Genomic DNA, 23420 nt, shown 5'->3' with positions numbered 1-23420 from the left:
TTCTTTAGTTGTATACTGGTTCACTAACATTGCTTTAAATTGTTTTCTTTGTGGTCATAGTCTTTTTTTTCTCCTGAGTTTGCTTTATTAATCACTTCATTGGTTGTGAAAAATGAAATGAAACCCCAAATCTGTTACCCACAAGCTCCCCAGCCTTTTCATCTTTTTCTAGATTGGTTAATCGTATGTAAGTTGTGGTCTTCAGCACAAATACATCATTTCCTTAACTCTGGAGGGCTTTTTAAAGACTCAGCACATCTAAAATTACTAAGTGGCCCGTTTTGCTTTCCTACTCTTTGGAAGTGAAGTATGTCACTGCAGTTTCAGATTGGTATATTTATAACTTTTAAGATCTGCAAGGAGACATACTTTACTTACTGTAAAATATCTCTTGGCTTTCCTTCTTGTAGATAGCATATTGTATATATTTAGAAAAAACAAGGAAGAGGTTTCAGATACGACTGTCAAGGGTGGTTCTAAGTAATACAGTGAATACTTGTGTTGGACTTTGCTTCAGTACTGTTTTATTACCTAGATGTGGTCAATGATCCCTTTATTGAACATAAAAAGAATAGATTTCCTAGATATAGTTCACAGTGGCTTCTAGGAAGATGTGGCTATTTTCCTTAAAAACTTGTTTGGTGGTGAAAATGTCCATTCCCACCAACAAAACGTAAGATTGACGTGTATTCTGTGTTCTTTCTCCTTTTGTTTTTTACTGAAGCAAAAGCAAAAACTTTTCATTTGTGCTTTCTTTTCCTCTTCATTGACTCATACCTCACTCCTCTTGCTTTTATGGAAGCTTGCATTCCATAAAGGAGACTTACATGTTCTTACAGCTCTCAGTAGCATGACTAGTTAATCCTATGCTAACACTGTTGCCCTCTCCTAAATTCTAAACTCTTTGCACAAATGCTGAAATGGCATAGCTTTCGTCAGAACCAAGCTCAGCAGGTGCTCTGCTTTACTTTCTGAGAAGGATGGTCTGCACACAATGCAGATATTTTTGTTAAGTGATGCTTGTAGTGGGTTGGTTGGAGGGAGTTTGGCCTGGTAGTTAAGATCATGGCTACCCTGGTTGAAATAGCCAGCTCTGCCCCTTAACTGCTTTGTGACCCCATGCACATTTCTTCACCTCTCTGTCCTTCAGTCTTCTCATCTGTACAAAGGGAATTCAGTAGTACCCATCTCAAGGGTGGTCAAGACAATGAGTTAAATTATGAGAAACCCTTTGACCATCATCTGGAATACAGTGTGCATCGTAGAGTATTATATACTTTTCAGCAATTGCTCTTAGCATTTCATGGGATTGCTCATAACCTTTAGTTTCTATTTCTTTTAGTGTTCTCTTTTGTGCATTCAATGAAATTCCTTACAGTCTTTTAAAGAAATGTACAAAGTGTAAGGAAATAGTTGTTGATAAAAGTCCTGTGATTAATTTCTACCTTTTTTATGGCTAGGCACTCTACATTTCTATTTGTGCTCTTTTAGTTTTGAAGCCCATTGCTTTGGGTAATGATATTTCTGGTGGAAACACTAGACAGATGCTAGCTAAAATCATTAATGCTCTTCTGTTTGTTCTGTGTCCTATTTATACTGTTTTGTCATTTCCAGACTCAACTCATGATGCCCCTCTTGGTGGTCTCGGGACCCATAGCCTTACATATTCCTATGAATCAGTGACTTCAAGCCTCCTGTGCCTTTGTGGGAAACTGGGGTGTTGTCTAGTGTCTTTCCTTGAGCATTCCAAAATTCTTAATAAGCTTGTTAACATAGCTAGTGGGGATTCATTTGTTTACATATATACTATTGTGTTAGTTAATATGTTTTCCAAAAACTTTACTATCAAAGCTTTAATATTATTCAAAGGTTTAGATTACTGATCTAATTAGATTAGATTACTAATTCCTTACAGCTTTTCCTGGTGAATATTATCCAAGTCTGTTTGTTTTGATCATTCTCAGAGGAAATACCAACTTTTTTTCCTGGATTTCAGTCTACATTTTATAATATTTAATCTCATCCAAGCTTCATTATTGGCTTCTTGTTTTGTGATCTTTGGACCAAAATCCAACTTTTCTGCCTGCTTTATAATTTATGATGATGTTATCCCATTCCAGGTAATGTCAGATTAATGAATTAAAGATTGTAAAGGATCAAGACAGTATGTAACTGCTTCAAGTTTCATAACATTCTTTATCTTTAGGTTGAAAACAACTTTAGGTTGTTTTCTAGTAAATGTCAAAGTATGGTTTGGGGTTTCTGAGCCCTTTTCCAGGAGGGCCACAAACTCAAAAATTGTACATTGGTAGATGAGCCATGCAAAATGGAAGATAGACCAATGGTTTTACTAAAATAGTGCATGAAAAGTTCACTGATAAGTTTCAGATTCCATGTGGCAACTAAGCATTAAGAGACCACTGACTGTCCATTTCCAGTGTACTGAAGGATCATGTCTCTACTGATCTGAGATGACCATTAAAATGCTTCTCCTTTTTTCAACAACATATCAGTGTGAAGCCAGATTTTCTTCATATCCTTGAACCAAAATACATCACCACACATTGACCACAGAAGTAGATAAGAGAATCCGGCTGTCTTCTATTAAGTGAGACAATAGACTTGCAAAAATGTAAAACAGTACCACTCTTCTCACTGAAGTTTTTCATTCTGGGAAACACAAGTTTATTTGTTTTGTTTTGTTTTGTTTTTCACATATGCATGTTTGTGTTAACATGTGATGGCTTAGTTTAAGTGATTTAAAAGAAATATTCATTTTAATTTTGTAATAGGGTAAATATCAGTAGGTAGAATACACATAAACAAAAGATCTTGACCTCAACACATTTTCAAGAGTGGAAAGGCATCCTGAGACTCAGAAGTTGAGAACTATTGGTCTATCCTATGAAGCTTTGGTGGTTCATGCAGAGAGAGGATATTATGTGATTTGCCTTAGCTTAGTTGAATGTTATGCTGAAGAAGGGGTGCCTTGTCTGCGTGAGGACGGTGATTCTCATCCAGGTGAGCTTTTCAAGCTGATTGAAGGGAGTGATGGCCACAGAGGATATCTGCTGCAGCCTGTGGACGTTCTGTGAGAGTGGTGACCAGAGGGGCAGCTCTCAGACTGGCCAGCAGGTGGATTGTCTGGGGCCACATAGGGAAGGGTAGGTTGGCCAAAAAGTCTGTCTGGTTTTGTACCATCTTACAGGAAAAACCCAAACTAGCATTTTGGTCATCCCAGTATATGATGACAAAAGTTGGCATAAAGCTTTGCGGTGGACACTGGACCTGGTTTGGCCATACAGATGGAAGGTCCTCTGTGTACTTGGACACAGACAGAGCTCTGAGCTTTGAGTGAGTGGCAACATCTCTTAGCCTCAGTTTCTTCAGCTGAGAGAAAATAAGTTGACCGGGATGCTCCCCGAGGACTGCCAACCACACTCCTGAGTGGCTGTATAGTTTCCTTGGAGTCATGTATGTTAAGAATGAAAATAGAAAAATCCCTTTACATATTTACTAGTCTGGTTTCAAGTTTATCTTAATCACAAGTTCAGCTCTGTAGTTTCCAGGATAGTTGAGGTAGAAAAATATCATTACCATTTATCATTTAAAAGTAAGGATGAGTAAGGGTGACCTATCATTTTGCTTGGAAAAGCCATTTTGTTTTATTTTCAAATCAGAGCTTTCCTTTCATAAAACTTGACACTTATGAGTTTCTTGTTCTTTTAATTTTGCAGTATTCCTTTTGGAAATAGGGTTAGTCTGTTGACATAACACTGGGTATTTATGGCGATGGTCATAGTCACTTTGATAGCATCATAACACAGTGCTAACATTGACTTAAACGTTCGAATATAAAGTTCACTGTTTCAAAGGGCACGTTCTCGTAGGTTTCAAGACATGTAATCAGGAATTTATCTTAATATATACTGCAGTTTTTTTTCCATGATAGAAGGAAACAATTTGTTTTCTACAGTTGGTTTTCTTTTTTTCCCCAGTGATCCCTGAAGTTTTTCAATACCCATCTTCCATAATAAGCTAAAAGCTTCATAATTCAAAGAGTTTGTTACACAGTTTGCCATGTCTTGTCAGTAAACTTCTGTAAATAAACCATTGAGGTAGAAGTATCTTCATGTAATGCAAAGTATGAAAAATGATGGGTTTTGGAAGGGAGAGATTGATTATTGGTGCTTATTTCTATAATAAATCCATTACCGAATAACTTAGGTCATTTGGAAATGAAAGCATGGAAACTTTCTTTTTCTTATTTGTCTCATGATATTTTGATTTTGAAATTGCTAGTGTGCTTAGAATTTCTCCAGGTTAGTGTTCTAAATAGTATTTTTAGAAATGGTTTAAAAGGAGACTTGCTTCTTCTGATGATTCATTCACTTTCATTCATTTATGGTATTTCTGGTAAAAGTAGTGATAATTTTACTGGGGAAAAACCCCTCATTCCTCTTTAATAAGCAAATCACTATGCAGTGTCCTTCCTTACATTTTGCTTTCCACATCACAAGTATCCTAGATTTATATGTCGGTGTGTTCACCTTTAATCATCTGAAGTGTTATTATATTTAAAACTGTTTCCTTCATACTTCAAGTGAAGATAAAAGCCCTGGTTTCAGTTAAATAAACTCAAATTATTCAACTTAAAGCAGCTCTCATGCATAGCAGCGACGTGCTGAATCTAGGACCTGGATATGTATCATTTATGGATTTGATTCCTTTCACAATATTGAAATTCTGGGTGTGCCTGATCTTCTATCCTTGTAATGTTTAGAGTAAGAGCAGATGTTCTATTGATCACCAGTAATTTAGGTGTATTACTTCACTTCCCCTGATATCCTTAATTTTTTTCCTCCAAAATAATGCTTGCTTTCTCAGACTTTCAACTGTTGCTGTACTTGCATACAACTGATAAAATTTCATCTCTGCTGCTAAGTAATTTATTGTTTTCTTTCATTTACTGAATTCAGATTGAGAGAAAAAAATGTTGATTTCTTGAATCCATTTAAATATAGTCATTAAGTTGTATATCTTTGTGGACTGCATTCCAAAATTTATTAGTATCCAGGAAATATAAGTGTGTTTAAATGGATAGTGTCTTAATCTTAAATTTTAAAATTTTGAGTTTTAAACTTGTCAAATATAGGCTTTGTTTTCAATTTTAAGAGTTTTATGTTGTTCTTTATATAATAAGGCAATGATAAAGTTAAAGTATATATGTAGGAACATGTTACCTAATTAATACTCTGGAGACCTCTAGATTTAGGATTGTCAGTGGTATGGCCAAGGCCAAAATTTCTATGTAGAAAATAGGGAGAAATTGTAATTTATGCAAGAAATAGAACACTCTAGTCCAAGGAGGAAAAAGAGGATAAGCAAAAAGTAATTTGGTTACTTTCAAAGTTAATACCCTGGGGAGACTGATGTGAGCTGATGACTGGCCCTTTGAATTCACAGCTGTGACCATGACTTAGTTTATCAGTGATGGGTACTTTCACTGACATGTATTTTCACCTTAATATCTTAAAAATTGTTGAAATAAATATACAAAAATCATAACCTAAAATAGAATGAAATAAGGTTTGTAATGGACAAAATCAAGTTTGGGTGTTTCAACAGGAAAGGATCTGGGCAAGATTTGGAAAATGGGGAGATGGGAGGATGAGAGTTAGTATTTATCCTTAGTCTTGAGAAGTTTACATGGGATTGAGCGGGGGGACACTTTCTGGTGGAGGGAGTTATATGAGCAAAGCCCGGATGGGCAGAAAGCCCTGAGTGTGGCCCAGCTAGATGGCTGGCTGTAACACGGGGAACCGGGGGAAAGACGGCCTCGAAGAGCTCAGTTGGAACTAGAAGCCCGTGGAACTTGAAAGTCACACGAAGAAGTTTGTACTTAATTTGGCAGGTAATGAGGAGTTACTGAAATGTTGGCGCAGGGAAGCGGCCTGAGCTGAAGTGCACTTGGGAAAAACCTTAATTAGGCAGTGGTTGTAGGGTGGATTGGAGCGTAAGGAGCCTTGTTAAGAAGTTACTGTAACAGTGCTGGAGGATGGGAACTGGGATCTCTGAAGTGAGGATGTCGGAGCTGGTGGAAGAAAGGGGCATATGTGATGTACTATAAAAGAAGACTTTCTAGCAGTTGATTTTTATGTAATGGCTTTATTTTAAAATAATCGTAGACACAGAAAAATATTGGGAGGCCATTACAAAGAATGATGAACAAGGATAGTCTCTGACATAAGCACAATACAGCAATTGAAAGCCAGAAAGTAACATTAAGTTACTGATATCTGGGGGACTTCCCTGGTGGCCAGTAGCTAAGAGTCCAAGCTCCCAGTGCAGGGGGCCCAGGTTCGATCCCTGGTGAGAGAACTAGATCCCGCATGCTGCAACTCAAGATCCCATGCAGCCAGATAAAGATACTGTAAAAATGAAAAAGTTACTGACATCTTGATTTCTGGTTTTGCCGGTTGTCCCAGGAATATCTTCCGCAGTGAAAGGACCCTGGTGCAGAATTGTGTGCTGTGCCTTCAGCTGTCAGGACTCTAGTCTTTCTTGGTCTAGGACCATTCCCTCTCTTTTTCTAGATCTCATGACTTTACAGTACTTTAGGGGATGACAGGCCAGCCCTTTAGTAGAAAGCCCCTCGAATTGGGCTTGTCCTTCATTCCCTCAGGTTTCTGTTCTGGTCTGCCCCTTAGGCAGGGACACCATGGACAGCCGGCCACAGTCTGCTCCTGCTTCCTGCCACGTGCCGAGCCATTTCCCTTTCTGCCTTTATTGCCCATCTGCAGCGCTCCATCCGGGTGTTGTCTGATAGGCTTCCCCGCAGTCAAGTTACTCTTTGCCCTTGGCAATTAGGAACTATTTGGAGGAGCAGTACTTTGAAGTTGTATACACATCCAAATCCTCATTGAATTTTTGTATTCATTAAATTAGCCATAGGTGGCTCAGACGATAAAGCGTCTGCCTACAATGCGGGAGATCCAGGTTCGAGCCCTGGCTTGGGAAGATCCACTGGAGAAGGCAATGGCACCCCACTCCAGTGTTCTTGCCTGGAAAATCCCATGGACGGAGGAGCCTGGTGGGCTACAGTCCACAGGGTCTCAAAGAGTCGGACACGACTGAGCGACTTCACTTTCACTTTGTCTTGTTGCTTCCCTGGTGGCTTAGATGGTAAAGAATCCACCTGTAATGTTGGAGACCTGGGTTCAATCCCTGGGTTGGGAAGGTTCCCTGGAGAAGGGAACGGCTACCCACTCCAGTATTCTGGCCTGGAGAATTCCATGGACTAGTCCATGGGGTCGCAAAGAGTCAGAGACGACTGAGTGGCTTTCGCTTTGGGACATCACCGTTTCTTCTTTTAAGCAGTGAATTAACCTCTTACTGCCCTTATTTTTGATATTCAATTATTTTTGATATTCAATTTGTTCCCAATTTCACCAGTGGGAGCTCATTCATGCTGGTTTCTGTGACCATTTTGCCATGTTCCCATCGCTTCTCTGAGGGCTGCCTTATTTTAGCCCCACCTTGTCCTTCTACTTCCCCAGGCCTGGAGTCACCCCTTTCTTCAGGGAGCACCCCCAGGCCCACAGACACCTTCCTTTCTGTGATTGGAATCTACCTCCACGTCAGGGTCACAAGGCCACCCCCCGCCTCCCTGGATGTCCTTCTTCTAAACTCAGGCCCTGACTCCCCCTACTGGGATGTCCTCACACTCCTTGAGTTCTGAGACCCTGCGCTGGGCCAGCAAGCACGTGGTTATCCCCGTCCTGCTGGGACTCTGATGCCCTGCCTGGGGCTGGCTGCCCACCACGGGCCCCCACCCCCGCACTGTGGGTCTCTGCTATGCTGTGTATGGCCTGATGACATGAGAATTAAATCATTACGGAAGGCTAGTACAGCAGGTGAGACTTCCCTGGTGGCTCAGACGTTAGAGAATCTGCCCGCAGTGTGGGATACCGGCTTCGATTCTTGGGTTGGGAAGATTCCTGGGAGGAGGGCATGGCAACCCATTCCAGGAAAATTCCATGGACAGGGGATCCTGGAGGGCTATAGTCCATGGGGTCCCAAAGAGTCAGACATGACTGAGCGACTCACATACACTTTCAGTAAAGGAGCTGGTATTTGAGTACAAGGGGAAAGAAAGATATGTGGAAAGTCAGTGAAAACTCACAGGTGATGAGCTTGACCATCATGGAGGATGGCAAGCAGTTAAAGAGAAATGGAGAGGTCAAGAAGAAGTGATGATTTATCTTGGTGACCTGAGTTTGATGTTCCAGACCACCTCTAACTGGAGGAGTTCTCTGTAGGGGTGGAAATGCTGGTATTGGGGCGTGCAAGCCCTCCTCATAGACACGGCCATCGAGGGGCAGCGTTGGTGTGATCCAAGGAGCAAAGGTATACATGACTCAACATAGTGTAAGGTGCCTTTGCTCGGAGTTTGGAGGAACAGAACGCCATGTGGGAGATGAGCATCAGATGCTAATAAAGGACACGGGCGTTGTTTTGACAGTCAGGTGCTGCATTGTGGATACCAAAGGGAGGAATCGTGGCATCCTAGAATTTCCAAATTAGAAGGGCCCGAAGGCTGTGTCTAAATCCAGCCTCTGCGGGCACGAATAATGAAACTAAGGCCCAGAGAGACTGTATGCCTCTTGCAGTCTTGTTCAAAGCAGTTAGTAACAGAACTTTCCTTCCAGTGGGAGATGGTGTTTCAGAACCCAGTAGGAGGGCGGAGAAGGCCAGGAATTAGGCTGAATAGCTGGGGCTGGTGGTTTTTTGCAGGAAGGAATTCTATAGAAAGGTGGGAATGGGACTCAGACTGATTGGCTGAGGAGTGAATGAGGGATGAAGAGGAGACAGCTGGAAGCGAGGGGACGACGCTCACCCTGGGGAGGCGTCTGTCCAGTGGTGGAGGCAGAGGGGTCGAGGGGAGAGTTGGTGGCACAGAGAAACGGAAGGATCAGAGTTCGGATTTTGCTGGACAGGTAAGGTCTGAAGTGGGCAGTGGACCTGTGCTGAGACCGAGTTTGGAAACGTCAGAGGGAAGACGCTGGATGGGGCCATGTCCTGGAGAGAAGGTGAGGGTAGGAGTGAGACCGCAGTTAGCCGGGGAGTCAGATGTTAACTGCCAGCTTGAACCCATAGGTGGAGGCCGTCGATGGTATCTGGTGTCACCATTTTACAGACCTGCAAACTGAGGCTCAGCCTGCAAATATGATCCGCCTAAGGCCACAGAGCTGAGGAGGATGAAGAAACAAACCCTTGAGCTAGAGAAGAGGGAAAGTGAGTGTCCTGGAGTGATAGGCAGATGGGTCCTTTACAAACTTAAATCAGGCTGGGCGGCAGATGCATAGCCCTCAGGCCCCACCTCATTAGAAGCAGCCTGAAGTAGAATAACTCAGGGTCTGTAGAGCACTGAGTCCCCAGGCCCCTGACAACCTGATTTAAGATGCTTCCTCCTTGCTCATTTCCCACACTGACCTTTCTGAGGCTCAGACAACCAAGCCCCTTTCCCCCCGGGGGCTCTGCTTGCTGGTCCTTCTGCCTTCAGATTTGGGTTTGCTGCCCTCTCTTGTCACCGAGGGGCTTCTCTGGTGGCTTAGACGGTAAGGAATCCGCCAGCAATGCGGAAGTTCGGTCTCTGGGTTGGAAAGATTCCCTGGAGATGCTAATAGCTCAAATGTCACCCTCTCAAAGAAGCCCTCCCTGACCACTCTGTTTAAAGTGGTGACCCCCGCTTCCTTCATCACTCTCTTTTGTTGTCTTCAGAACACACACCTTTCAGAAATTATCTGTGTTTATTTCACTTCTCTAAGTAGAATGGCAGCTTTCTGCATGCAGGGGCCTTCCTTAGCTGTCCTGTGTTAAGAGTACCTTTGCCATATTTGGAATTCCCTCATAGCTCAGTTGGTAAAGAATCTACCTGCAGTGCAGGAGACCCTGATTTGATTCCTGGGTCAGGAAGATCCACTGGGGAAGGGATAGGCTACCCACTCCAGTATTCTTGGGCTTCCCTTGTTGCTCAGCTGGTAAAGAATCCACCTGCAAAGTGGGAGACCTGGGTTTGGTCCCTGGGTTGGGAAGATCCCCGGGAACAGCTACCCACTCCAGTATCCTGACTTGGAGAATTCCATGGACTGTTTAGTCCATGGGGTCTCAAAGAGTCGGACACGACTGAGCGACTTTGCCTTTCACTTTTGCCATACCTGCACCAGGGCCAGGCGTGCTGTGGATGCTCAGTAAACCCTGATGACTGGACCGAATGCGTTGATTAGCAGAGGGACATGGGGTGACAAGATGAGTGTGGGTGATTGGATAAGATTATTGTTACATAACAGTGAATTCTACTGGGTTTAGCAAAAATTCTTGTGACCTCTCTCAGCATATTTTTAAGGACTTTCACAAAATAATCAACAGATGCTGTTCTTATTTTTTCTAATCTCGGCATCATAGAGGAGTTGGTAAGGATGTATTCCAGGCTCTCTGGTGACATTCTTAGTCTTCTTTATGAGGTCATTTATTTAACTTTAATTTATGAACAGTAAAATTGTCTCTTTTTGGTGTACAGTTCTTTGAGTTATGCCAAATGCAGAATCATGTAACCACCGCCCACTCAAGATACAAAATAGTTCTATCACCCTCCGAAATCCCCTTGTGTTGCCCCCTCAGAACCCAGCCCCTCGTCTTACTGTCTAACGCTAGTGACCGTTTTTATATGTTGCCCCTCTCAGTAGTTTATTTTTTCTAGATTGCCATATAAATGGAGTCATACTTTATATAGCATTTTAATTGTTGGTTCTTTTTGTTGTTGTTTTTTGTACAATTAAAAAAATATTTAAGAATAGTTGATTGACAATGTTACATTATTTTCAGGTGTACAACATAGTGACTCAGTATTTTTATAGATAATATTCTGATTAAAGCTATTACTAGCTAATGGTTCTATTCCTCTGGGCTGTACAATATATCCTGTTGCTTACTTATTTTTTCAACAAGTATTTTAATATGTATGCATATGTATGTATTGTATAGTAAATCTTGTTGGAAAAAAAAGAAATGAAATCTCTTGGTCCTTTCATTTAGCATAGTGCATTTAAAAGTCATTGGTGGAGTTGCAGACACCAGCGGTTCGTCTCGGCTCAGTGCTGAGTGATAGTCCATCTATGGCCACACAGTTGTTTTTCTCATCCATTCGCCTGTTGATAGATATGTAGGTTGATTCTAGTTTGGACTGCTAAAAATAAAGCTGCTATACATAGTCGCACACAAATCTCTGAAGGGACGTTTGCTGCTTTTTTTTTTCTTCAGTAAATACCTATAAGTAAAAATACCTAGGTCATGTAGTACATGGAGTTTTAATTTTTAAGAATATATTAAACTGTTTCTCGCCAAAATGGTTGCACCATTTCACAGTCCATTTTATATTCCCACCAGCTGCAGGTGAGTTCTGGTTACATTACATCCTTGCCAACACTTGGGAGAGTCGGTCTTTTTCATTTTAGACGTTACTATAGTACCCATAACTCACTGTGGTTTGAATTGGCATTTCTCTAATGTCTACATGATTCTGAACATCTTTTCATGTGCTTACTTGCCATTCATGTACCTTGTTTCCAGGCCTGTTAACTCTTTTGCCCATTTTTACTGGTTGATTTTCTTCTTTTTGAGTTCTATTGTCAGTATCTTTTTAAGATAAGCTTTTCCATAGGAGACCTAAAACTAAGAGAAAAGGAAAAGTAGCTTTTAAAAATTTCTGTGTTGGCAGCGGAAGAAAGTAGTAGGCAACTCTCAAATTATTTAGTATGTACTGTGTTCTTAACATGGGTGAGCAAACCAGAAGAATCTGAAGCAAACCCGGTACCCCCTGTATTCCTGTCTCACTGTGGGCAAGGACTCACGTGAGTTTATGCAGACCTTCTTCTGGTGGTTCCCTAGTTGTGTGTTTGGTTATGTGATGCAGATAAAAAGTATTACCGATCCCAAACTCCCAATTGACATGTATACACTACTGTATTTGAAATAACCAACAAGGACTTACTTTATAACAGAGAACTCTACTCAATACTCTGTAATAGCATAGTTGGGAAAAGAATTTGAAAAAGAATAGATACATGTATATGGATAACTGAATCTCTTTGCTATAGACCTGAAACTAACAAACATGGTGAATCAGCTATACCCTAATGCAAAATAAAAATTTTTTAAAAGAAATGTCACCAAAAATTAGAAAAGGCAGTGTCTTATGTGGGCTATAATTGTTAAGGAGGTGAGAGTTCAGTTGAAGTTTGCTGATTGGTGGTCTTTGGTTGGGAGTAGAGAGGTGGCATGGGCTTCCCTGGTGGCTCAGATGGTAAAGAATCTGCCGGCAATGCAGGAGACCTGAGTTTGATCCCTGGGCTGGGAAGATCCCCTGGAGGAGGGCATGGCAGCCCACCCCAGTATTCTTGCCTGGAGAATCCCCATGGACAGAGGAGCCTGGCGGGCTATAGTCCATGGGACGCAAAGAGTCAGACATGACCAAGTGACGTAAGCACCGCACAGAGATGTCATAGGAAAAAGTAAAACCACAGGTCACATATACGGGCACAGAGCAAGCGAAGCCTGCTTGGAGGGGCTTATTGGTAGTTGGGGAACACTGACTACAGAGATCTGTGAGGGTGAAAAAGAAGTGCTTACTAGTTTTAATATAGTAGTAGTAAACATTCTTTTTCAAACCCAGGAATAACATAAAAGGGTAGGAAGGGCCATCTGGAAAGGGGGATAGAAAATAGTGACAGGAACAAATTTTAACAAGCAATGGAGGGACTTCCCTGGTGGTCCACTGGTTAAGATTTCATCTTCCAAAGCAGGGAGTGGGAGCTCAGTCCCAGGTCGGGGAACTAAGATCCTACATACCTTGTGGTCAAAAAAACCAAAAAAAAAAAGTAAAACAGAAGCAGTGTTATAACAAACTCAGTAAAGACGTTAAAAATGGTCCACATCACACAGACAGGAAAAGCAGTGGAGAGGCTGTCCTATTGGCAATTTAGACTGAGCAGGTGGAGTGGTGACCACGGGATAATCAGTTCATGTGAATAAGTCATTGAAGAGCAGATTATCTGACCCAAAGCCTGTTTCTCCCACCTATGCCTCTCAAGCCACGTGTGTTAACAGCCTGATGAAAAGTGGATTGCCAAAGATCATAGGGAAGAAAGAAGCAGAGTTTATAGCAACGAGGAGAAAACTTCTGATGATCGTAACTGTTAAGAGCTCAGGAGCACAAGACCATTTGGTTGCTTGCGCTTTATTTGTGCTCACTCAGTCGTGTCCGACTCTTTGCAGCCCATGGACTGCAGCCCACCAGGCTCCTCTGTCCATGGGGATTCTCTAGGCAAGAGTACTGGGGTGGGCTGCCATGCCCTTGCTTACTTGGATGAAGGTAAAACCGATACTTTCCATACCAAAATAGAACACTGTTTTATTATATTATGGAAAAATACCCCCGGAGAATGGAGACAGGAAGAGCCAGCTCCTGGCTTGACAAAGTTGGAAAGCATACTGGTGACAGATTATGTAAATGAATTAGAAATAGTGACATATGGAATTCTGATATGCGTACAAGGATATAAAGGAACAGAAGCATCTCAGCTTGTTGGGAAGTCCATTTATTTTGTCCTCAAGTAACTGGTGTTTGAATTCACAGGGCTCTTTCCAAAAGTGGAAACGTGCTGATTTCCCTCAATCACGTGGTACCGTTTGTATTTACTTAAAAAATACTTTTCTGATAAGTTTGAGATGAGATTCCAAGTGCAGAGTTTGGGAGTGTAGGGATGGGATGGGAGCATATATTCTTTTATTTCCTCTTGTTTGTATTCTCACTGTATTTTTTGAAATGGAAATTGTGTTCAGAGAGGCTTTTGTCCTTGGAAACTTTAAGGTAGACTGAAGAATTTGTGGTTGTACAAAACAAAGTGTTTTTCCCTCCATCTCTCTGTCATTTTCAGACTCAGGCGAGGTAAAAGTGTTCATGTGAAGTATTCCTTTGAGACCTCTGGAAGCATTTGAGTTTCTGTATGTGGCAGAAATATGATAATTTTGTTGACATATACCCTGTATTTTGGACTTGGTTGCTATGATTCAGGTGAAAACAGCACTTTTTTCCTCTTCTAAGTACTGTTTTTTAAGGAACTGAAGAAATTGACAGAGGCCTGAAGTGGGGGAAAGAGGAGTTACAAACACAGCCACCTTTTCATGGTGAAAATCTAAGGCTGATAGCTCTTGCATTTACATGACTCCTGAAACATTTAGCTCCATGGGTGGTTCTTGAAAGTTCATTGGCGGGGATCCCCAATTTTAGAGCTAATGTTCATTTAAAAGCCAAAGATTTTTATAAGAGGGTATAATTGCCTGAACTGTGCATTTATTTTTTGAAGGATGAATTTGTCACCAGTACCCGAGGATGGAAGAAGTAAAGAATAGAAATCTAAGTGTCGAATGCGATCTAGCCTCTAAAATTTCATAACACTGATGAAATATGCTTTTTTAAGAAATTTGATTCTTGCCAATTCTACTCTAGCAGAAATAATCAAATTTAGTATCATGAGGGTTTTAAGGAAAGTAGACATAAAACAAATGTTAAGAAATCAATGTTTTATTTAATGGGGAAAATGACTACATTTCCAAGACAGTGTCAGAGTCCCTACATAGTAGGTCTCCTCCTGACGTGGAACTGATGCAGAGCATGCTCACCCCAAGTTATTTAAGGCTCTTAATCAGTGAAGAATGACTAGAGTGTCCTTGTCATACTCTTCTTAGACAGCGTTGATATTTCAGCTGCTTGGCTTTAAAAGGGGGCGCCCTTCCCTGGTCCTTAGCCCAAGAGAGACTGTGCAAGTCAAAAAACATGGAGATTTTTTTAAGAGGTGTGCACTGCTACCTTAAGTGACTAAATGAAATACCACTTCTGTTTACTGAACACCAAGGCATCTATAACAGTAATGCACATTAAAAGCTCTTACTTGGAAGCCTATAAATAATACAGTCTGGAGAGGTTATGGAGAAAGAGGAACCCTCCTCCACTGTTGGGTATATAGGTTAGTGGTTAGTGCTGCCACTGTGGAGAACAGTATGGAGTTTCCTTAAACTAGAAATAGAGCTACCATAGATCTAGCAGTCCCACTCCTGAGCATGTATACCAAGAAAACTCTGGTTGAAAAAGATCCATGTACCCCAGGGTTCATAACAGCATGATTTACAGTAGCCAAAACACGTGCATGTGTGCGTACGTGCTAAGTCACTTCAGGCGTGTCTGACTCATTGCGACCCTATAGACTGTAGCCAACCAGGCTCCTCTGTCCATGGGACTTCCCAGGTAAGAATGATGGAGGGGTTGGCGTGCTCTCCTCCAGGGCATCTTCCCTACCCAGACATCGAACCAGCATCTCTTAGGTCTCCTGCATTGGCAGGTGGGTTCTTTACCACCAGTACCACCTGGGAAATCCCAGACAAGACATGACAAAACCTAAATGTCCACTGACAGATGGATGGATAAAGAAGATGTGGTACATGTATACAGTGGAATATTACTCAGCCATAAAAAATGAAATAATGCCGTTTAGCGCACCAGGGATGGACCTAGAGATTATCATACTAAGTGAAATAAGTCAGAGAAAGATGAATATCATATATCACTTATATATGGAATCTAAGCAAAGATTTAAATGAACCTATTTACAGAACACAAATAGACTCAGACATAGAAAACAAGCTTACAGTTACTGAATGGGAAAGTCGGGGCAGAGAGGGCTCAGGTAGGAGTTTGGATTAAGATACACGTGCGTGCATGGTGTGCGATGTTGCTTCAGTCATGTCAGACTCTTTGCGACCCTATGGAGTGTAGCCCACTAGACTCCTCTGTCCGTGGGATTCTCCAGACAAGAATACTGGAGGGGGTTGCCATGCCCATCTCCCGGGGATCTTCCCAACCCAGGGATCAAACCGGGTCTCCTGCATGCAGCAGATTCTTTACTGCTTAGCCACCAGGGAAGCCCCAACAATACACACTACTATATGTAAAATAGATAAATAATAAGAACTGCTATATAGAGGAACCTACTGTATATTCAGTATCTTGTAGTAACTGTAATGGAAAGAATCTGAAAAAAAGTATAGTGTTTTTTTTTTTTTTTAAACTACTTACTTGGCAAAAGTTCTGGTGATGGATGGTGGTAATGATTGTTATGTGAATGTACTTAATATACTTAAAAATGACCAAAATAGTAAATGTATGTATTTTATCACAGCAAAAAAATAGCACCTAGTCCTAACAGAAATGGGGGTGCCTTGCTTTGATGAAATTTAGCACACAGTGAAAGAATTGAGGGTGCCCTGAAGGTCCAGTGTGGGAGCTCCTTTAGGAGAGGAGGCAGGGACTCCGTTATACAAAGCTTTGACTTTTCTACACTTACATGTGCAGTGTCGTGTGTGGCTGTGTTCAGGACCCGTTTCCACTGAACAAGCCTTTACTAAGCACGTGATTCTGTGAGGGCAGAGTCCTGGGTGTATGTATGGTCAGAGCAAGAATGGGAACTTCCTCAGCCTTTTGAACACCCCATCTGGACCCAGCCAAGATCCCATTGTGGAGTAGATTGTGGTGAGTCCTTTTCGGGGTGTACCAAGTAATGTTTTGAGAACATGGGGAAGGGACACTTTGAAAATATTCATTTCATTAATAAAATTACATGATGGCCACAAGCGAATTGAATGTGATTAGTCAGAACTCTTGGTTTGTAAACAGCACAGGAAACCATCTCATACTAATTTAAACAAAACGGAATCTCTTGGCTCTCAAAATGGGAGAAGTTCAAGGGGTAAACCTCAGACTTGGCTGGGTCCCAGCTTTCAAATGGTGATGTCATGAAAATTTCTTTGTTTCTCCATCTATTGGAGTTTTTCTCTTTTCATTCAACTTTGTTTTGGGGAGCTGTTGCGTTTTCATTAGTTACTGACTGTGGTAAAAGGAACAGCCTCTTTCTTGATAGATTCTCATTGGCCTGGCTGGGGTTTCGTGTCCAGCCTTGAGTAGAGGTGGTACATGTGTACATGTATGCGGGCAGGGGAGTGAAATGCTTGGCCTCATGCAGCACTGTGGTCTTAGAACACAGTAGAATGGGTCTCCAGAATGTTCTGGGCCAACCAAGATTGTGCTTTAGATCAGTACTTTCAGAAACTGATGATGTAGTCAGTTATTCATGATCTCTTATTGAAACAGTAATATTAAGGACAATGCTTGATTCTTTAAGTTTTATCATTAATGAAGCTTTGCTAGTATTGAAGTGAACTATTTAATAATGTTGAGAACTTGTGGAGGATAGAAAAATGATGATTGGAAAGGGCCAATGCAATATTTTTTAGAGGGAGAGAAGATCTGATGGCCTCTTTCATGGAATACATTTACTTATGCTTTGATATTGAGAAAATTTAGCTGTAACAAGAATGTGTTTCAAAAACAGTATACTGCAGATTCAATCCTACCCTCTGATACAGAGGGAAAATTGGCAGTAATATAACTCTAAAAAATTTATTAAGTTGACCCCATTAATAAATATGATCCTAGACCATTCAGAACTAATTATCATCACCCACCTAGGAGCACATAAGAAGTGCCTTATATTGTGTTTTCTTTGGCTTGTTTGTTGAGAGCCTCTGCCATTCTTGGTATAAATGATATATTTTTTTTTTTTAGTGTGGGAGGATTACTAATAAAATGGATTTATACCTTTTCACCAGTACAGTATATGTGTGTACTTATACATGTAATTTTGCATATGGCTTCAGAAGATTGATGGATCATCTCATGAACCTATGGACTGCAAGTTAAGAGCCACTCCTCTTGGTCATTGTTAAAATATAATTACATAACTGCAGAATGAGGACTGTAATGATCAACTACCAATCGGACCTGTACAGTTGAAAATGCAATTGGAATTGTGTGTTCAACGTTAGTGCCGGGTTGTAACTTATGCACTAAATATTTATGCAAGATGGCTATCTGGGCCAGAGAATCCCATGAAATAGGGAATCATAAGTGTCTGGTATAAACAGGCCAGAGGTATCAGTTGACTTGATTAGTTGATATCTGACAAATTGAAAAAAAATTGAGGATCAATAAGCTTATAGATACTGACAGGTAGAGGTAGCATCATTTAGGAAGAATGATCAGAAGCCAGAGTAATCTTGGTAAGTGAGAGGGAATGTAGGGAGTGAATGCAGAGGAGAATGGTGGTAGACAGACAAGACCAGCTTTGAGGTCACACTTGTACTTGCTTGATGTGTGACTGTGGGCAACTTACCTCCCCTCTCTAACAGTGAGTTTCTACACATTTAAAAGGATGACAATAATAGTCCTTACTATTAAGGACTGTGGCTATGGGAAATATATCTGAACAAGTCCATGCAAAGTGCTGGCATACGGCAAGTGCTCAATGGAAATCCTAGTTCTTATCATTACTGTTGATTATTATTAATAGTTTCAATTATAATGGAAGTTGAGGAATAGGAACAAATAGAAACCCCGTGTGTAAATAGTTGCTCATGTGAAAGTGTGACCTAAGAGATTCCATCATGAAAAAAATTAGCAATGTAGACTTAATAAATTCAACCACAAAACATTATTTTAGAGTGAGGAAATTCTTCCACTTCTTTGTGCCCTCATGAGATCCTTAATTGAGAACTCTGTTCTTCTCTGAATTCCAAAAGTAGAGATTATTATGAAGATAGTTTAGACTAGTGATTCTCAATGCTTTTTTAGAGCAATACAAATTAAGATTAATATGCACACATATCACATACTCCATGGCAGATCTGATTTAAAAGCATTGTGTGGGTATGTGTGTGTGGGCAGCAAAGCAAATAGCACCATGAGCTTTTTGTTTTGTGGTATTCATAAAAATCAATACTCGGCATAAAGATATTATTCACAACGAGTTGCTTACCGTGGGCTGTAGCATAGATCAGACAGGCTGCGTGGTGATATACTGGGATGGTTTTAACTTCCATCTCTTCCCACCTGTGAAAGCATTAGGATGCAAATGAGTACATAGCTTTATTGTAAGAAGAATTGTGGACCTGTTGTGTGTTTCTATTTTAAAAGTAAATAGTTCATAAACATCAGTTTCATTATTATTAACAAATTACTTGGCACACTGCTCACAGCTGATCATGCCTTATTGTGTGGTACTCTGGTATAAAGGAGAGTCTGAGACATCAGTAAAACTGCCACAATCTGCCCCCCACCCCTACCGCCACACACACACAGTTAAAATCACTCACTAGAATAATGCTATTCAAATCAGAGAGCCATTAAATTGATGATAGATATATAGTTGCTGTCTTCTTTGGACAATGGAATAAAACAAGAAGAAATCCTGTTAGGGACTGAGATCACCTATGAAAATCTGCTGACTTTATGTTACTGTTAAACATTGGGCTAGAATTACCATTAGGAGAAGATCCATGACAGCTTTTGCTCTGCAAGTATTTAAAGGTAAGGATCATTTCCATGTTTGAGATGACTTTGATGTGGCTGTAACCAGAATAGAAGTGCCTTAGATTATAACTTTTCTTCAGATTGAATAATTCTGCTGTAATAAGTCAGCATATGCTGCTGTCTAGTCTAAAAACTACATGAGGATAAAAACATATTATGTAAAACCATCCATAGTATCAAGTCTCTCTCAGTTCCACTCTGTTGAAGATTTAATGCCAGCACCACACACTAGATAATTTCCAGGTTCTCTGAAAGAGAGCCTCAATCGAGAAAAAATATTTGAACACATATCTGAATCCTGGAGGGAGAAGTTGTTTGTAAAACTAGAGTAGTGTATTTAGTTTGATTTTAGGTTTCAGGTCTCAAAAATATAGACTATAATTTATGAGTCATTTCTTATATTGAAAAATGCAATAATGTTGGTCCATCTCTGTTAATCCAGCAGATTACTGTTTTTGAGGGGGGGTACGGGTCACAAAGAGTCAGACACGACTGAGCGACTTCACTCACTCACTCACTCACTCACGGTTTTATTAACATGTGCTTTGGTTTTTGCTCTTCGTATGCAGGTCTTTATTTATTGACTGAGACTATATTTCACAAAACATATTGAACAAATTATGTTTTTATACATATTTTTGTTGAGGTGTAATTGGCATAGCATTATAATTTTCAGATGTGTAAGTATTTTTCTATATATCATAACTTTTGTAACTGAAAATATGTAACTTTTGACCCCCTTCATCCATTTCAGCCCCCACCACCCTCCAGAAATTGGTATTTTTTACTTTAACAGTTCCTTATAATTGTCATTTATAAATACAGATTTAGACAAACCAGTTTATATACGTATGTAGCCTTAATTATTGCTATTCTAAGCAGATCTCAGTTGTGGACTTAGGAATTTCCAAGGTTAACGTATTGATAATAAATGTAATTAAAAAAAAAAAAAAAACTAGAGGAATAGAAGAAAGCATACACATTAAACTGAGCATTTTGATTATATAAAAATTCAAATTGCTTACATGTCAAATAAAATTAAGGTAAAAATGAGATAATGGTGATTAGGTTAATTATCTCTGTATTAGGAGCTAATACAGGGACTTCCCTGGAGATCCAGTGATTAAGACTTCCCCTCCCAATGCAGAGGGTGGGATTTGACCCTGGTTGGGGAGCTCAGATCCCACATGCTTCGAGGCCAAAAAAAAAAAAAAAAACCAAAAAATGAAAACAGTATTGTAAACAATTCAATAAAGACTTACAAAATGATCCACATAAAAAAAGAATCTTAAAAAGAACTAATACAAGCCAATAAAAAAGACCACGGATACTTCCAGTAGGGATTGGAAGAATCAGACAGAGAACATGAACAGACGGCTCATAGAAATGCAAATACAGAGAGAGTGTGTGAACTTCTAAACTCTCTAGTTGTGCTAGTAGGTAGAGAGGTGGAAAGAAAGGAACAGTTATTTTTCATCTGTCATATTTTCAGAGAGGAGAACAAATGATGGTAGGGTAAATTGATACCTCTGTGAAGGATGCCAACAGGGAGTTAGTATAAAGAGACAAGTAATTTGGCAGCAGGTACCTGGTGGGCTACAGTCCATAGGGTTGCAAAGAGTCAGGATTGAAGCGATTTAGCACGCACACATTCATGCACGCACAATCGGAAGCAGTTTGATACAATTCCAGAGCATCAACTCTTCAGCCAGAAGGCCTTGTATGAATATCAGCTTTACCACTTACTAGCTCTGTGGTCTTGGTTACTTAACCTTGATCAAGTTACTTAAACTTGGTTTTCCCACCTGTAAAATGGAGATAATTATAGAATTTATTAAATGGAATTGTTACAAGGGATCATTGAGTTTGTATATGTAAAGTGCTTAGAAAAGTACTTGGCCTATAGTAAGCCCTATTTTTATGCTTTCAAACTGTGGTGCAAGGAAAGACTCTTGAGAGTCCCTTGGACTGCAAGGAGGTAAACCAGTCAATCCTAAAGGAAATCAACCGCGAATATTCATTGGAAGGACTGATGCTGAAGCTCCAATACTTTGGCTACTTGATGTGAAGAGCCAACTCATTGGAACAGACCCTGAGGCTGGGAAAGATCGAAGGCCAAAGGAGATGGGAATGGCAGAGGATGGTTATATAGGATCACTGACTCAGTGGACATGAATTTGAGCAAACTCTGGGAGATAGTGGAGGTTAGAGAAGCCTGGCATGCTGCATGGGGTCACAAAGAATCGGACACGACTCAGCAACTGAACAAACCCTATGTAAGTGTGTTTGCTTTAGTGTTATTATCATCATTGCTTTTATATACCTAAGAAAGCCCAACTTCTAAGACTCTGTCATCAGGAAATTATACATATGGAGAAAGATTAGTGTATAATGGTGCTCATTTTAGCCTAATTTATACAAGTTTTTTAAGTTTATACCAGTTAATTAGGGATTAACAGAATCATGGTAAATTTATTTTTATTATTATCATGTAGTATATACAGTCATTTCTATGGAGCAAATTTAATAACTTGGAAAATCATTAACATCTAATGTTTTTCATTTAATATATATGTAACTATATTTATAGAATTTGTGCACATTTGTATATGTGCACATTTTCATTCGCAGTGGACATAAATGTGTATATTTCATCCTCAATGGAAGGAAAAGTCTCAAAATCAGAAGTGTTTATCACTGAATAATAGAATGTCTGTTTCATTAATTGGTATTTACCCAGTTTTCTGTGATAAGAATGTATTATTTCTACAGCAAAAAATTTACTAAGAGAGCACCAGGAATGATCTTGAGAGTATAATAAATCTCTCACATTTAAGAACAAGATCATCTCTGCCTGCAGATGGCACTACCATTTTCACAGAGAAGTAATCAGTTCCGGGCATGTTGTTTCTTCATGCCCTTGCTTGATGGATATGTGTGCCTTGTTCTCCACACCAGCCTTAGAAGACCCAGTGGGTGTGGGAGGAAGATTGGAGGGAGAGAGATGGACAGGGCCTGCACACGCCCATCAGGATGTTGCTCTGTTTCTTGCAGGTTTTACCTGCTTCCAGATTCTCTAAGGTTGTAGGACCATTTGTTGTAACATCCATTAAAACTACTTGAGAGTAAATTAAATTGTTACATTTATAATTATCTGAATAAGCAAGCATGGTGAATAAAGTAAGTTTTCCATAACACAGTTTATTTCCTAAGCTAATAAAGGAACTTAGGAGCTGTTCAGTTCAGTTCAGTTGCTCAGTCGTGTCCAACTCTTTGTGACCCCATGAATCGTAGCACGTCAGGCCTCCCTGTCCATCAGCAACTCCTGGAGTTTACTCAAACACATGTCCATCGAGTTGGTGATGCTATCCAGCCATCTCATCCTCTGTCGTCCCCTTCTCCTCCTGCCCCCAATCCCTTCCAGCATCAGGGTCTTTTCCAATGAGTCAGCTCTTCGCATGAGGTAGCCAAAGTATTGGAGTTTCAGCTCAGCATCAGTCCTTCCAATGAGCACCCAGGACTGGTCTGCTTTAGGATGGACTGGTTGGATCTCCTTGCAGTCCAAGGGACTCTCAAGAGTCTTCTCCAACACCACAGTTCAAAAGCATCAATTTTTCAGCGCTCAGCTTTCTTCACAGTCCAACTCTCACATCCATACATGACCACTGGAAAAACCATAGCCTTGACTAGACGAAATTTTGTTGGCAAAGTAATGTCTCTGCTTTTTAATATGCTGTCTAGGTTGGTCATAACTTTCCTTCCAAGGAGTAAGCATCCTTTAATTTCATGACTGCAGTCACCATGTGCAGTGATTTTGGAGCCCCAAAAAATAAAGTCTGACACTGTTTCCCCATCTATTTCCCATGAAGTAGCTATTAGG

General features: G+C 40.4%; 1 protein-coding gene across 4 annotated transcripts in view; it reads left to right on the top strand.

The window, feature by feature from the left end:
- The window catches only part of NR3C2 (nuclear receptor subfamily 3 group C member 2), a 419668-nt gene that overhangs the window by 10335 nt on the left and 385913 nt on the right, over window positions 1-23420 (top strand). The gene's annotated exons all lie outside the window — the stretch shown is intronic.

This window comes from Dama dama, chromosome 5 (assembly GCF_033118175.1).
Source record: "Dama dama isolate Ldn47 chromosome 5, ASM3311817v1, whole genome shotgun sequence".
Lineage (NCBI taxonomy): Eukaryota > Metazoa > Chordata > Mammalia > Artiodactyla > Cervidae > Dama > Dama dama.
Note: the sequence above shows the minus strand (reverse complement) of the source record. Positions and strands in the feature narration are given on the sequence as shown.